Source organism: Symphalangus syndactylus, chromosome 1, assembly GCF_028878055.3.
Source record: "Symphalangus syndactylus isolate Jambi chromosome 1, NHGRI_mSymSyn1-v2.1_pri, whole genome shotgun sequence".
NCBI lineage: Eukaryota > Metazoa > Chordata > Mammalia > Primates > Hylobatidae > Symphalangus > Symphalangus syndactylus.
The window spans coordinates 142,532,160-142,546,316 of record NC_072423.2 but is presented as its reverse complement, the minus strand read 5'-3'; the positions used below and the strand labels follow the sequence as shown (position 1 = coordinate 142,546,316).

The 14,157-nt window shown below is 41.5% G+C and overlaps 1 protein-coding gene across 18 annotated transcripts in view; it reads right to left on the bottom strand.

Moving 5' to 3' along the window:
* PSD3 (pleckstrin and Sec7 domain containing 3) overlaps window positions 1-14,157 on the bottom strand; it is a 555,378-nt gene that overhangs the window by 304,156 nt on the left and 237,065 nt on the right. The window contains exon 1 of one of the 18 annotated variants that reach the window (XM_055286653.2): window positions 6,267-6,285. The exons of the other annotated variants lie outside the window; for them this stretch is intronic. The gene's annotated coding sequence lies outside the window, so the exon portion shown is untranslated. Of the gene's footprint in view, window positions 1-6,266; window positions 6,286-14,157 lie in introns of those variants that run through there. 18 annotated transcript variants of the gene reach the window in all.

The following is a 14,157-nucleotide window of genomic DNA, read 5'->3' as shown; positions in this document are numbered from 1 at the left end:
AGGCTCACACTGACGGCACCATCAAAACACTTTTCCGTTCGCTTAAGGTCCATCTTGCAATTTCCCATAATAGGCCAGTACCATTTATTGGAAAATAATCAGATAACTAAATATGTAACATGCCATCTTAGCAGGTATAATACATTCATACATTTTGTAGAGGCAACGCTTTGACCAGAAAGACTGATAAATGAGTAAAATTTTCAGGCTCCAAGAAAAGCCAGTGGAAAAACTCGTTGGGGTTAGAATGAGTTTTCCACTAGTTTCATTTCCTGTATTTGCTGTCTAAATTACCAGAGCACTCCAGTTATCTAGTCAGCATTTAGTTATCTAGTCAGAATAATTATCACTAAAAACTACAACAGTGTAAGACATGCGCTACATGCCATTACAATTATTATCCTCATTCTAAAAGATCTAGCACAATAAATTGAGAAAAAGATAGAAAAAATAGAAAAAGGTAGAAATAAAATAATTACTTGCATATGTTATAACCGTTTACATGTAAAGCACAAAAATATCGAGCAAAAAATTACAACTAGTAAGGCAGTCAGTTACAAAAATATAAAAATAGCTTTAATAAATCATGAGGGACCAGTTAGAAAACGTAACTGAAAAAAATTCTACCAAGAATATTTATGAAGTAGCTAGGAAACGCAAGCTAAAATAAGGAAAGTACAAAATTCTGCTGAGAGAAGTGAATTACAACTAAATAAATATTATGCTCCTGCAATAAACACTGTAAAGATATTTCTCTCACTAATCCCTCTAAAATGTAATCCAATTCGAGAAGCACATGAAAGATAAGAATGTAGAGAACTTGAAGAAAATATATTTGAATGTATAATTTCCTCATAGAGAAGGTATTTCTAACCTACGAACTACCAGAAATCATGATTTAACTGATAGCCTTGATTACATGGCAACACCATTAAGCAAAATTAAAATGATAAATGGATAGAAAAACACCCATTATACAAAAGGCAATACTATCCTTCAAATGGAAAGGACTTTTAGGTACCCATAAGAGAAAGATTAATATAACAAATCAAAAAATGGGCAAAATACATTGTACTGAACATTCTAATCACTGTGTCCTTGTGTCCTGGCTAGAGAAATCAATTCATCCACAGCCCCTGGCAACAGGCCCCAAGAGCCTCAGCTCTCTATGCTGACCTCAGCTGATTGGATGAGGGGGGACTAGCTGATAAAACTGATCCAACAGACTGCTCACCCTAGAAATCTGGGCCGCGGATACCCGTGCACTTAAGACTATGACTGGGTATGTGAACTGAAAGGTCACATAAAGTAGGGGCTGAATTAAGTGGCGGGGCACACCAAAGCCAGGTAGAATAAAGAGTTAAATAGGGGAACAAAGACGCCATGAAAAAAAGGGAGAAATCCAGTATGCAAAGCAAAGTAGAAGAGTAGAGACAGCAGAGAGAAGCAGACCCTCCAGTCTTGTGTCTGGGAGGTCTCACTGTCCCTTGCATCCTGTTCTTGGATATAAACCCAATGCCTGTGACATCCATCCAATACAATTAGTTCAAGTAGGTTTTCAGTCCACTGCAACCAGAGTCTAAACCAAAACAGATGAGAGCAAGCTATTTGTTAAAAAAAATGGTAAGGAGATAAGAATTAGACATGTGGAAATGAAGCTCATTCACGTCAAAGACACACAAGTTAAGGTATTCAGATAGCTTTTTCAGCCATTAAATTCATTAAATTGGTTAAGATAAAAAAGCACTTAGACAAAGGACAGTGAAGTATGCGAAGAAATACAGGCACTCATACATTAAAGGGAGAAGTACAACCTGATATATATGGTCTAGGTCTAATAACTATTAAAATATGCATATCCTAAGAACCGGCAATTATATGTCTAAGCATTCATTTTAAGAAAAGAATCATAAATATACCCAGAAATTACTTAAGGGTATTTACTGCGGTGATAATTATAATAAGACCACAAAAGAAACAAACTTACAACATATCAGTGTTTTTCAGGCATTATTCATCACCTTTATGACTTTTACAGATCCTTACACCTCATGTATTGATTTACTATTATTAAGTCAGGACATGATTTTTATTTAACTTAGTCTTCCAGTGAGTATTTATGGAGTGCCTACTACATCCCAGGAACTTTTCTAGATTCAGGAGTGACCAAAACAAGACAAAAATCCCTGCCCTTGTGGAACTTACATTTTAGAGGACAGAGAGGTGATAAGTAAAATATGTAGTACGTTGGTAATACAGCCAAGGGGCCGTAGGGAAGCAGGCAAGGAGAATATGAAACCTTGAGAGGAAAAGAGTTTTTTTAGAAAAGGCAGCCAGGTAAGTGCCCAATAGAAGAGAATCATTAAAAATGTTAAGTGGGAGAGCAGGGCTCTGGGGATGAACACTTCAAGGAGAAAGAAAAGCAAAGGCAAAGGCCCCGAGGTGGAAGCACGCCCAGTGTGCTCAGAAATGGGCAAAGAGGCCAATGCAACGGAAGCAGAGTGAGCAAGAAGAGCGGGAGGAGATGAGGCCACAGAGCGGTGTATGCAGCGTAGATGGGGGGCGGATCGTGTAGGGACTTGTAGGTCATGGTAAAGGCTCTGGCTTTGACTCTGAGGTAAGTCAACAAATTGAGAAAAGACTAAAGCAGGGCGTTAGTTGCAAAGATACGGGAATAAACTGTGCTCACGCGGATCACTTGAATGAGAGTAGCATTCAGAGTGGTAACACAGTTGAGATATGAATGTATTTTGAAGGTAGAGCTGACCAAATTGCCGACATGCTGAATACTGGAGACCTAGCGAAATCGCCTGAGTGAGATGCTGAAAAGATGCTGGAGACTCCCGCATTTAATGGGCTTTCAAAGTAACTGTAACCCTGAACTCACGTTTGATGCAGTAGTTAGAATTTCAAATACACATAGGAAAAAAATATAATTATTAAAAATCAAAGAGGCTCAGGTGTTCCCTACAATTATCTCAAATATCATCAATGGTTTCTGCAACATACTTTTGGAATCAGTTATTTTAAATAAACCAGATACCTTTATATCATAGAATACCAAAAGGACATTAACTTATGTGGATTTTATTTATCTGTGCACATGCAAACTCAAACACAAACAAGCAAAGGTTGGAAATGCACATGTTAATACTAAAATGGTAACAATACTAATTTTTTAACAGTGGACTAATAGATTTATTTGCTTCCTTGTGCTTTTCAAGTTGTTTTCAATGAATATATACAGTTGTCCTGCCGTATCCATGAGGGATTAGTTCCAGGGCCCTTTCTCGATACCACAATTTATGGACTTTCCAGACCTTTATATAAAATGGTGTGGTATTTGCATATAGCCTACACACATCCTCTGGTATACTTTAAACCATTTCTAGATTACTTATGATACTGAATACAATGCAAATGCTATGACAATAATCGTTTTTCTGCCTTGTTTAGGAAATAATGACAAGAAAAAGAAAGTCTGTGCATGTTCAGGACAGAGGCAACCATCCTCCCTGATCCCCCCAATATTTTTGATCCACAGTTGCTTTAATTGGATGTGGAACTCACAGATAGCAAGGGCTGACTGTACTTTGTTTCTAAAAAAAATTCAAGTTTCTTACATTTTTTTTTTTTTTTAATACACATGCAGATCTTCCTCAAATCAAGTTTTGTTTCTGGTTTTATCTGACGGCAAGGCTTTTAACTAAACATCCAGAAGGAGAGAAAGGGACTGAGCTAGGGGCCTACAAGGTAGGAGTGAGGAGCTATGGTCAGAAACTAGAAACTGAACCCCAGACAGCAGTGACAGAGACAGCACATATATTCCCAAAAAGTGGATGGCTTATCACATGCAAAAGCTCAAGATCCAGACAGTATAGGATAGGGAGCGAATGTGAGACGCTCTTGAACCAGTCATGACCCAGCTCTGGGTGACTCTGTAGACCAGGGGCCAGTTCTCCAATGAGACTTCACTGCTTTGTGGTAAACAAGCCTTCCTGACACAAGCCAATACTATGACACCATGTATTTATAAATTACTCAAATGCTTCCAAGTAAACGTCACTTAAAACAGGTAAAATAAACATTCATATGCATACGCCAAGTTCAAGAGGAGTAGGAGCAAGTTCAATAAAAATCAGAGTGGGCTCTAAAAGAAACTAATCATGTTTCTGCTCTCTGTTCTAATAGTGTAATCCTCATAGGTAACTGGGATTCAGTGGAGGTTTTAGGTCAAATCATTTAGTTCTTGATGTTTTAATACTAACTGGCAAAAGATGATAAATGTAGATAGTAATTGAAATGAGAGTAAACTCTAAAAGTACTCTAGGCCAGGCATGGTGGCTCTGTCTGTAATCTCAGCATTTTGGAAGGCTGAAACAGGAGAAACACTTGAGACTAGGAATTCCAAAACAGCCTGGGCAAGATGGCAAGACCCCATTCCTATATATTTAATTAAAATTTAAACATATTAAAAAAATAAAAGCACTAGTCATATCTGAGATGTTCACGTAATTCTCCGCTTGAATTAAGAACAAGGATGGCTGTTCGCTAACCTCAATCAGACCCATGATTTGGTTGATCTTGAAGATGCCATGTTGTCTATCAGGCAGACGGCTAGTAGCTAAAGGGAGAGTCACTCTGGGATGAAATGATAGAGTACTGTTGTAAATACCTGTCGTGTACAGACACAGCTCTCTAATTTCTCTACTAAAGACCATAATTATGAAAGGTTTTATCTCATTGATCAAATGAATCATATGGCTTAAATCGTTAATAATTCATGAAATTATATAATGCCATCTGACACAGCTCACACCTGTATTCACTTTACAACCCTAAGTGGGGCTTTTAATTTCTAAAACAATATTCTGTCAATGACAGTAGCACTTTAGTTCTGATTTCATGTAGACTGATGGCTTTATGTGATCAAGAAACATTAAGTACGAAAAATCACCTAAAGGTCAGCAATGCCTCACCACGCTTGATAAGTGAACAAAACGGGTTTCCATGAAAGGAAATCGTCTGACCCTGCTTTGTGTCTTCTGCTTTACAAAAGCATTTCTGTGCTTCGTAAATCTAAATATTATTCAGTAAATGTATCCTGTCCTCTTTAAAAATAAATAAATGAAGTTGGGACAACTAAGTATGTGCAAACCAAAGTTCCGTTTTTAAAAATAATGTTTGGGCCGGGCGTGGTGCCTCATGCCTGTAATCCCAGCACTTTGGGAGGCTGAGGCGGGCGGATCATGAGGTCAGGAGATCAAGACCATCCTGGTTCACACAGTGAAACCCCATCTCTACTAAAAATACAAAAAATTAGCTGGGCGTGGTGGCGGGCGCCTGTAGTCCCAGCTACTTGGGAGGCTGAGGCAGGAGAATGGCGTGAACCCGGGAGGTGGATCTTGTAGTGAGCCAAGATAGCGCCACTGCACTCCAGCCTGGGTGACAGAGCGAGACTCCGTCTCAAATAATAATAATAACAATAATAATAATAATGTTCAAGAAAAAAGTAAGACTTCAGCGGCTGACAAGCCAGTTAACTGCATTTCAAAAGGTTTTGCCACTAGGTCTTATTTGTTTCTCAGTCATCTTAATTGGTCTCTGAATATTCTACAGATGAAAAGCCTGAGGAAAAGGCTTATCATACAAATGGGATGACAGACAACTCAAAACCAACTTTAAAACAAGCAGAAGGGAGAGGCCTTTAAAAAGGGAACTAAAGCTCCAAACACCACTTCCTGCACTCAGCTCTCTCCCAAACAGCCGGGCTGCTGCAGCTCATCTTACCCAGAAGAGCTGCAAATGCTTCCCAGGATCCTAACTTGAGCACAGACGTACCATTTACAAGTGTAAATGTGGTGAGTTCATTAGTTTCTGGCACTACCAATACAGAGCATGGACAGAAGAGACATTTCAAGTCCAAATTTTCTCCATCGAACTTTTAGACAAAAACTCAGCTGAATGTTTCTGTGTTTTTATAGGAACGTATTTTCTTAAGCATGAAAGAGGATAAACACCAGAAACAGTAGGGCCAAGTTTGCCTTGTAAAAGATCTATTGTCAAAAGGTAGATTTCCCTGGCATCTCTTGCGACATCAGAACACCTCCCATTTGCTTTCCTCCCACAACTCGTCAGCTCTTTAAAGGTGGAGTCTGTTTGCTGCAGCAAAGCCAAGGGGAATGATGGCTCTGGGCAGCCACAGAGGCGGCCTACTTTAAGGAGAAACACTTCTGCAAATGTAAGCAGGAACCAGGTTTACTCACCCAGAGAAAAACACGTTTCCTCAGAAGGTTTTGCAGCTCCAGTAGTTCTAGAACACACCACCCACCACCAGCATCACCACTGTAAGTCAACTCAATGCGGAACTCAAGTAAGATCAGAGTTCTCCTCCAAGTATCTTACTCATCATGCAAAGCAAGACTTGGGCTTGGCTGTAACTCTCCCATGACACAGGGATGACACAAATTAGCTCCACACTTTGCCTTCCCTGCCTCCCACACAGTCGATGGCAGTGGACTGACAAATGTGGTAGTTACTTAGCAATACTTTGTGGTTATCTCACCCACATCATTCACAGAGACAGACAGTGCCACCCTTCCATAAAAACTTCTCTCCTCGCACAAACTGTTGAATTCTACATAATAACTTACATTATTACATGGAGGAACAAAATACTGGCTTGTGCTTAGTAGAAAGCAGTCATTCCATGGACCTTTAAGAATCCTAATGCTGATGCTGTTGTTCTCTAGGTCTTGAGCAAAATCACTCCATAGCAAATCAAAGGAATGTGAATGCCAGGTGAATAAAGCCAGAAGAGCTTAGTGAGAACTACCACCCACCTGCAAATGTCTCCCCCACATCATTGTAAGCAGATAAGCCTCAAGCCCTCAATCACTCTGAGTAATAGGTGGGGAGGTTGTGGGGGGTGCATTAAACCAAAACATCTCAAACACTTGTGATGAACATGTTGGCCTCCCAAAGATGACCTGAAGGGGGTTGGTAGGGTTGGTACAGACATCCTGCTGTCCTTAAATGAACCCTAGTTGGTCTACTCACGCTGAGAAAAACATTTCAGTGGGATCTATCATGAGCTTTAATTTGTCTCCATTGTCATTCAAAGCATTCAGACAAAAATGATAGTTAGCGTGTACTGAGCACTTTCGATGTTCCAGGTTGGCCTGAGACATTTACAGGAATTAACACATTTAATCTTTGCGAAGTAGGTATTATTAGTATGTCCACCTGGCAGATGAGGAAAACAAGGCACAGGTGCTGGGTTTCCCATAACACGGTAGGCCAGTGGCAGAGCTGGAATATGTATCCAGGCAGTCTGACTTCAGCGACCACACCCCGAACTACAGCTTACCCTGCCTCTCTAGGAGAGGTCTGTGAGGCCAGTGTGGGATGGCAGATTCGCAGAGAGCGGTCAGATTGGAGAGGCACATGATGATAATATTCTGGAATACAGAATATATAAAGAGAATTCTAGTTCCAATTTCACTATTAACAGTGTGACATGGGCAAGTTGCCTTACTTCCTTGAGATCGGTACATTCATCTGTGTGTGTGTGTCTCGAGACAGATGAATGTACCTTGCACCTCTAAAATTCTACTACAGTCTACTATCTCTGGTAAGGTTATTAGAATATTATGCTCTATTTTAAAAGTACTAAAACAAGAACCTAAGTAGAGGATAGAAAGCAGAAGAAAGTCCCGTGATTTCTGTTGGGTAAAAATCAAGTTTACAACCCAAACCACCTGCTAAGCCTGCGGCCAGCATTGACAACTCAGGCCTAAGGCAGCTAGGTAGTAACCACACTAATTGGATGGCTAAGCAGACTGCTGTGTTTGTTATGGCTGGCTAGTGTATATGCCAATATTCATGCATGCTCAGCCACTGCGTGGAAACAAAGTCTGTTGTGTATTCTTCGGGAGGGCAGCCCACTAAAAAACAGCACCTTGGGAGTGCTGAGGAGGCAGAGAGAGTGGAGTTTTAGCAGCTCCCATTCAGGCTTTCACAAAGCAGCTCTACTTTCAAATAGCTGATAAAACTGAAAGTTCTTAGTAATACTTTACTTTTAAGAGTGTCTGCTATTTAAACACACACACACACACACACACACACACACTGAATTTTAACACTCACTAGCATGGAGAGAGCAGACGGGGCTCTCTAGGTCCCATGTGCAAGAGTAGGCATTGTTTGAAGTGTGTAAGAGGCAGGACACTGGTGAATGTGTGGGCTTCTCTGGGCTTTGCCCAGCTAGTATCAACCAGTCATGCCTAGGCGACTGAAGTATAACGAAGATAGCCAAAATTCTTTGAGTTTTCAAGAGACCCTCATCTGGCGCTAACATCAATGAACCATCTTCAGGAAGTCTCTGAAAGACAGGCATAGAAAGATTCTTCTACACCATTCCACCTGGGGGAGAAGCCCTGAACACATGAGGATAACAAAATGAATCTAAACACATTAGCTGGTAAAGGGACCCTAATCCCTTCATTAAAGGCTTTAAAAAAAATTACACCTTTGATATAAAACCTACTCTGTTTCTAAACAGAATACTTCAGACCAGTGGAGAGGTAGGGAAAGAAGTGCTGCCAGAAACCCTGCCCACGTGTCACAGGAGCAGAAAGGCAGTGGACGGCCCTCCTCTGCTGTTTCCAGGGCCAAAAACCCAGTAAGACCTCACCATCTTCCCATGTTAACTGGGATTTCCAAAGTCTTAGAATATGAAGAAGCAAAAAGTACCTACTGCTGGGTCCATAATGAGCCTCGCATCTGCTGACTGAGGGTTACACCAACTAGCATTTGGCCCACAGCCAGAGCAGCTTAGACCAAAGCCACAGCTACTCTATGCGGCATCACTATGTGAATTCCCATAAACCCAAGGCAGCTGAAGACTGCACAGTTCCAAAGTCTACATGCCATTTTATAACTCTTTTGCATTGTAGAGACTACTTACAAGTAGGACAAAAAATGCTCTCATAAGAGATTTACACGGGAAAAACAATTTTGGTTCTCTTTGAGAGCATTCTGGATAATTTAAGATAAATAGCTATCACAAAATTCTATGGCTTTGGCCGGACGCAGTGGCTCATGCCTGTAATCCCAGCACTCTGGCTGGCCGAGACGGGCAGCTCACGAGGTCAGGAGATCGAGACCATCCTGGCTAACACAGTGAAACCCTGTCTCTACTAAAAATGCAAAAAATTAGCCGGGCGTGGTGGTGGGCACCTGTAGTCCCAGCTACTCGAGAGGCTGAGGCAGGAGAATGGCGTGAACCCGGGATGCGGAGCTTGCAGTGAGCCAAGATAGCACCACTGCACTCCAGCCTGGGTGACAGAGCGAGACTCCGTCTAAAAAAAGAAAAAAAAATTGTATGGCTTTACTAGTATACAGACTATTAATATTCAGTGAAGAAGAGCTCTTCAGCAAAGGTTTTAGACAAATATCTATCAGGGATGAATGCACTGATTAAACGAGGCCTCATGCAATGTTAAGGTACAGAAGAAGCCTTAGAAGTTCCCTCTTGCCAGAACATATGGAACCAGGCATGGACTTTTCCTTGAGCAAAAACTCACACATTTTCGTATTATTCTTTTATAAAGAGAAATTCATTTTCCATGCTATTTTTTCCACAGTCAATATACCACTCAAAAAGGCTGCCTTTGCTATAGCTGTTAATAAAAAATTAAAACCATCAGTAGTATTAGAGGAACCCTGTAGCAAGAGTTACTGCTCTAGGTACACAAGTTCTAGCATGAGGAATTAGAATCACCATACCTAAACATCTGAGCAAATTTCAAAGAATATTTTAATTTCTCCATTTTCTTCCCTTTCCCTTCGTATAATGAAGTAATATAAGAGGTATTAGGAAAATCCCTCCTCCATTGAAAGATACGTCAGAGCACTCTGTATTCTGGGTTTATAGTGTATTCTCCTCTTCCAATAACAGCTTTGAGATACAATTTCAGTCCTCACCTAACACCCCTGATCAAAGGGCATCAAAAACGGTCCAAAGAATAGAGAAGTAGAAAAGTAATGAGTGTGCCATACTGTTATTTGTTGCTAATCTGGGCTTTGTGATTAAGGGAACTAATATAAAAAGCATGGTAAAATAGAGGTATATTCAAGTACTGATGATGGTGGTGGTGATGATGATGACAGCTGACATTTATTGTGCACTTACTGGTTCCAGGTACCATGTCAAGCACTTCATAAGCATTATCTCAATTGATCCTGACAATATCTCTAGGAAGCAGGTATTCTGTAACCACTTTATAAGACAGACTTTTTTTTTTTTTTTTTTAACCCAAGGCAATACTGTCAGGAAATGGGCAAGCTGGGCTATGAAGACAAATGTCCTGATTTAAAAAAACAAGGTTAATCCTACACAAGGTTCTGCCCATTGGGTTTTGAGTTCTGGTCCTGTAAGGCAGACGTCCAGCAGCTGGCTCTACGGGGTTCCAAATTTTAACATAATTATGGGAAGACTCCCATCAGTACCCTTTAACTCATAAATTACCTACAATTATCTAAGAGCTGTATCTCCTCAGGATTAAAAACTCCAAGAGCTCTGATCATTAGTCTTCAAATATGAAGATACCATGGAAAGAAAGAAAATAAAGTTCCCCATCTCCCTTGGGTCCCCTGAGAATTCTAAAGATGGTGAAATTTTTTACAAATTGATCTTTTCCCTGTTGTATTTCATTAATATATAAATAAGATAGACACTTATACCTTCCATCAGAAACTTAAAAACTCTAATAATGATTCCTAGGAGATCTAACACCTTTCCTCTTTTTAGTTCGAGGTCTTACATGGACACAACTTAAAGTAGACTTTATCTTGACTCAACATGATCCCCCTCCTGTCTACTATATTTATACCTCTTATTGTTCTCTACCCTTGAGCCCAAACCACATTAAGATTGAATCACTTCTACTGAAAACACACTGATGCTAAAAAAGAAAAAAAAATCAGAATAGAACATACTGGATTTGTCTTCAATTCCAACCACAACCGCTACTCCACATTAAATAGGATGGATTGCTTTCTCAGGGAAAAATAAGATTATTAGGAAAGTTAGTTAGAAGCACAAAAACCAATGTAGAAGGGAGACTGTTCACTTAGCAGGGCTCCTCTAATATGGAAGATTTTAACCAAGAGAAGAATCGTACAGTCAAATTCCAGAATAAGCTAGTCCGTGTAGCATTCACTTTGGGTATAAAGAAAATGACATCACTACAGCGCTGGGATCTTAAACAAGAGTTTCATACAGAGCTGGTTACAATGATCAGTTCATTCCAAATTGGTGGGAAAGGCTTTGCACTAAAATCTGGGAATGTACAGCCATGGATGGCTCAAAGCGTGTCATGGGAGTTCAAACTGGCCTAGATTTTCTAAAATCTTGTTATGTAAAGGGGATAAAATTTTAACTTGAGGGTAAGTATATTCTAAAGGAAAAACATGAGGTAAAAATATGGTATCTTGTCTATTAGAATATGGCTTTGAAAGTAAACAGAATATTTCATTACTACCATTCTGATTTGAGATTCTGTTACTTCTAGAAGCTGGCAGCATAAATTATAGGTAATTTATGAGTTAAAGGGTACTGATCACAGATATGACTTTGGAGAGGAATGGCTGTCATCCCGGTAGCGAGCTGAAGAAACCCTGCGTCTCCTGGAGTGGATGGGGTCCCCTGGGCCTTTGGCGGCTGCACTGTCCCACTCACATGGTCCTGTCTGCATTCTCAGACTTAGTGACATAAGCAGGGTGGCAACTCCCTCATCAGACCTTCAGTCGTCACTTCCAGATGCATAGCAGGGCATTCGGAAGACAGGTGCGTCCACACTGAGAGTGCTCTGGGGTGGCCGCCACCAACACTGTGGGCAGTGTCAGCCACACCCATGATGGCCGCTGCAGCTCTTTCACTCCCTCTTCTCCCTCCCTGCTGCTCACAGCAAGAGTTTCACAGGCCCACTGCAGCATCAGTTAGAAACAGCAGAAGAGAGGCCGGGCGCGGTGGCTCACGCTTGTAATCCCAGCACTTTGGGAGGCCGAGGCGGGCGGATCACGAGGTCAGGAGATCGAGACCACGATGAAACCCCGTCTCTACTAAAAATACAAAAAAATTAGCCGGGCGTGGTGGCGGGCGCCTGTAGTCCCAGCTACTTGGAGAGGCTGAGGCAGGAGAATGGCGTGAACCCGGGAGGCGGAGCTTGCAGTGAGCCGAGATGCGCCACTGCACTCCAGCCTGGGCGACAGAGCGAGACTCCGTCTCAAAAAAAAAAAAAAAAAAAAGAAACAGCAGAAGAGGGTGGGTGTGGTGGCTCACACCTGTAATCCCAACACTTTGAAAGGACAAAGCAGGAGGATCATTCGAGGCCGGTCATTGGAGACCAGCCAGAGCAACACAGCAAGACCCCACCTCTACAAAGAAAATTAAAATAAACAGCGGAAGAAGGGAACTCAAACTAGTGGGAAAGAATACTGAAGTTACTGTCTGGAAGAAAATAAACACATCTAAATGAAATCCTTTATATTTCTTGACCAATAGCATGAATAATTAAATGCACTTGTAATAATCTCCACTCAATAACTGTTCGCTTAAGTCAATGCTATGAGCCTAGCGAAAGCATTCCATTCTCCAGGAGTGACTAGAGTGATATTCTTTGTGGAAATGGGATGTATTTTAAACGCTTATCAATTTGACTGCAAAGTTACCCTGTGGAAGCAAAAGAGAGATAGAAGAAAGATTTGCAGATTCCCTCATGATCAAAAAATATTCTTAATAAGCCATTTAACGCACGTGTTTGACCGTATCAGTAGCAATACAAATGTTTTGACTGGGATATCATTACCAAGAAGGCAAAGGTAAGTATTTCTCTAGAGAAACAGTGATGTTTCCTGCTAAACCTCACTCCAAGGCTCAAGGGCACAAGCAAGCCCTTCAACCTGAATGCCAACATTTAATAGAGGCTGTGGGGCTATGAATGTCCTTGAGGTTTTTGAAGAAAAATCAAATGAACAGAAACGTAGGGGGCGGAAACTATCGGTAGAACCGTTTCTACCACGTCCTGGAGGGAGACGTGTTCCTTGTGAAGGTACAGGGGTTCGAAGGTTCTACTGCTACTCCTGGGGAAACTCACACCGGGAAGCCATGAATGTCTCTGGGAGGTTGTATTCCTGGCAGAGAGGGCCACAGACTGCTGACAAATGATGAACAAATGCCAACAAATCAGTACACTGACCAAAAGTAACAATCAATTTTCAAACATCTTGTGGTAACCTGGACTTAGTGCTGTGCAAACATTAAAAGACAGCCTCTGCCCGCAGAGAAGTTGCAGGATGCACAGGAGGCATCTGCAAAACCGACTGGTCTCAACTCCCTTTGCCTTCACTTGCCACATCTCTCTAGGGGTCTTGCTCATGAAGAGGGAAATTACACATTATGGCAGGTTGGTGCTGGAAAAAACCCTAAATTGTTTGGCTTGGCCCAACAACCTCATCTTACAGACGAGGCCAGCTCAGAAACGGGTAGATGACACAGCCAAAGACAGAGCTAATGTGAAGTACCAGGAAAACCCCAGGCCCCACACTGCCAATCCCATGCTCCTTTAACTCTAAAGGGAGAAAAATTCTCCTCCATTTGTGCCTACAATACCCATGCCCTGGATAAGCAAGAGTCAAGAAATTCCCGATTTGGCCTCGACACTGCCTTTCACCTCTTACATGCTGGTTTCACTTCAGCTGCTGAGGCGCACACTTCTGCTTTCATGCGAGAAACCAGGCCTCTCTGAAAAGGGATGGAGAAGATGCACCATCAGCCAGTCACCTGAGCCAAGGAAAAGAGACTGGAGTATGATCTCCGACTGTCCTGGTGCTTCCCTTCCTGGAAAAGGTGCAATTGGGGTTTCAAAGTAAATATCTCCAGTCAACTCAGACTGAAGATAACCAGTGGATGTTACTTCCATCAAAGAACAATGCAAAACGTCAAGCTGTGTAGGCAGCCCAGGAAGACTGCGAACCAGCCAAAAGCGTTCTCTCCCTCCCTCCCCTTGCTCCGCCATAATCACTGGGCGAGCTATGCACCCTGTTGCTACTTTTTTGGTATTATTCTACCTGCTCCAATCCCAGTACCTTCAA